The sequence below is a fragment of the Cyphomyrmex costatus genome, unplaced genomic scaffold, assembly GCF_001594065.2.
Source record: "Cyphomyrmex costatus isolate MS0001 unplaced genomic scaffold, Ccosl1.0 scaffold584, whole genome shotgun sequence".
NCBI lineage: Eukaryota > Metazoa > Arthropoda > Insecta > Hymenoptera > Formicidae > Cyphomyrmex > Cyphomyrmex costatus.
The window spans coordinates 19,160-21,896 of NW_017280018.1; positions in this window are offsets into that span (position 1 = coordinate 19,160).

Here is a 2,737-nt window from a genome sequence, read left to right on the forward strand (position 1 = left end):
CGTTTTTCGCGCGCGTTCTAAATTGTGTGTTCAGTTCGATATAATTACGGAGCCAGGCTGATTGAGCGAATTGTAACACGCGATGGATCTTCGTTACGCGAAGGCCGTGATGTATACATTGTTGAAGGTTGCGATAGTGGATAACGTAACGCTGTTTATCGTACAAAGTCGCGAGCAGTTTATCCTCGCGCTTGCCGGGCGACTTATCGCGCGTCGGGCAGAACGGTAGGTCAGCGTGCGCGTCGTGGAGATGCCGCGGATAGTCGAGATCTACCTCGAGAATGTACCCGGTGGATGAATCCGGAGCGATCGCGTTCGCGTCGAAGTTCGCCACGTCTTCGACCCATCGGAAATCCGCGTAGGACAGCGGTTGACACATCGCCCATCCGTATAGATTGTTAACGTCGTAGTACATCAAGTACGACGACGGTTTCGACGAGTCGTACAAGCGCATGTACTTATTATTGGCCTTTGCGTATCTACCGGAACATTGACTTAGGCCACCGTGTATACCGCGCTCGATAAACATCACCATATCTATATCGGTGAGCAACTCGAATTTCACACGCGTGTTTCAGTATAGCGTCTCACGTGAAACCGGGCAATGTGTAGTAATGCGCGGGATCAAGACCGTAACTCGCGACACAACTGTCGCGAAAATTTTCGAAAACGTCGGCCAACAACAAAGCATCCGTTTTTAAATATAAATCACAGTACTCGCCGAGCGTTCGAACGGAGAACCGCTTCCATACGTTCGTGACATGCGTGTAATCGCTCTCGGACACTGTATCGCCCGTCAGCGAGCTGTGAAACGATTCGCGCGGCGGCAAACACGACTTATTGAGTTTTTCAAAGCAATCTACGTACTCGTACGGAAATACACCTTTACGAGTAAGAAGATTGAAATCTTCATCCCATAAATGAGAAAATTCAGATCTTACAATTTTTAACTTATCCTTCTCGAGATAAGACGCTAATTTGTCGAGACTTGAACTCAAAAATTTATAAGAATCAATGAATCGCAATTTAATACCATTTTTCTTAATATTATTTTCATCTTTTTCTTTAGCGCTGCTAACACGTTTTGTGAACGAAATATATTTCTCTTTAATTAGAGGAAATAAATCTACCTGCCCATCGTACGCTGTAGCGATTTCTTTGATTACAAAGTGCGCGTCGTATCCCGATAGGTTGTGAAATACAACTGGTGTGTAAAACGAGTCCTTATAATTTACATTGCAGCCCTTATGCGCTGGACGGCGGTATCACCCGGTGAGGTGGAAGTGATCGCGGGCCCGCTTGTCGCCCGGTGCGAACGGTTTCTCGCAGATATAACAGTGCGTTGCACTGTTGAATTTCTGCCAGTCGTCTCGCGTGAAATCCATAGGCTGGTTAGCGGATATTATAGTTTTCGCGCGGTGCGCCAAATCTTCGTAGTATAGGCGCTGGCTATGGTTCTGTATACATTTTTATGTCCAAAGGCAAATGACATTGATTCTTGTAGATTTTGACCTCCTGAATCCGAATCTGTCGGTTATTTTTTGTTTAAAGTGGTACGTTTTTTGTTATAAACAATTTAATTGTTTAAATCGATATATCTCGAAAAGGTTACGTTGTACGAAAAAAAAGTTCCAACAAAAAATGTTTCTCTATTGAAAAGCAATGAAAAAAGTCCGTAGTAACTTTGTCGTATATGCCTTATTTACTGAGATATTAAAGATTTTTTACTGAACACATTGATAAACTCGCGACAGCGAAGAGGCGCCGTCTTCGGCGGTCGCTCGTTCTCTCTAAATTTCATGGAAAAACATGGGCAACCATCGTTTCCGAACCGAAATTTGACGCTCTTTCAGATGGCGTTGTTGAAATTACCAAAAAATTCGTCTGAAAAAAGTTACAAGCGATTTTTTTGATAAAAAATGTGTTTTTTGTGTCATTTTTATTTTTAACGCTGTTTTTGAGATCGATATACCCATTAATGATCCCTAAAAACTTCAAATTACATTCACACATACCCCAAACTTTAAAATGGATCCAGTTTTATTTCGAAATTCAATATGGTTGCTTTAAAAATGGCGATTATAACATGAATCGTTTAATTGGGTATATTATCGTATAAAGAAATGTACATTTTTGAGCCATGCATTTATCAATATTCATGAAAATTGGCACACGATGGTTTTTGACGTCTCTGATCACGAAATCGGTTTTTCAAAATTCAAAATGGCGGATTCAATATGGCGGACAAAATAAAAAAAAATGCAATTAAAATTCATGAAACTCTGTATACGGGGGTGTTCGAGGTCGCTGATTTCGAATCTGTTTTACAAAATTCAAAAAGGCATACCATATGCTGATTGGTTGATATGAGAAAACTTATAATAGTATATTATGCAACAAGGGCGAAAATGTTGATCGCCGACGATTGTGAAGTTTGTCGCGTGAACGAAGCGAGGTGGATATTTTCCTTGTTCCGCATACGATATTGGTACCCGAAAACAGGACTCGAATACATTGAATGTATACGACCGTATACGTTCGTTACTTGGTTATCTAGTTATTGCCGTTCAAATATGTGCAAGATAGCGGCTATATTGGTCATGTGGGGCAGATTTGTGTCCCCAATACAGTTGTTTAAGGTAGAATTAGCGCCCCCAACGATTCAGTTGAATAAATAAAATTTCCAATAAAACATGTAACGTCAACGAAAAAAGTTATAGGTATTTGGGCTTGCTGA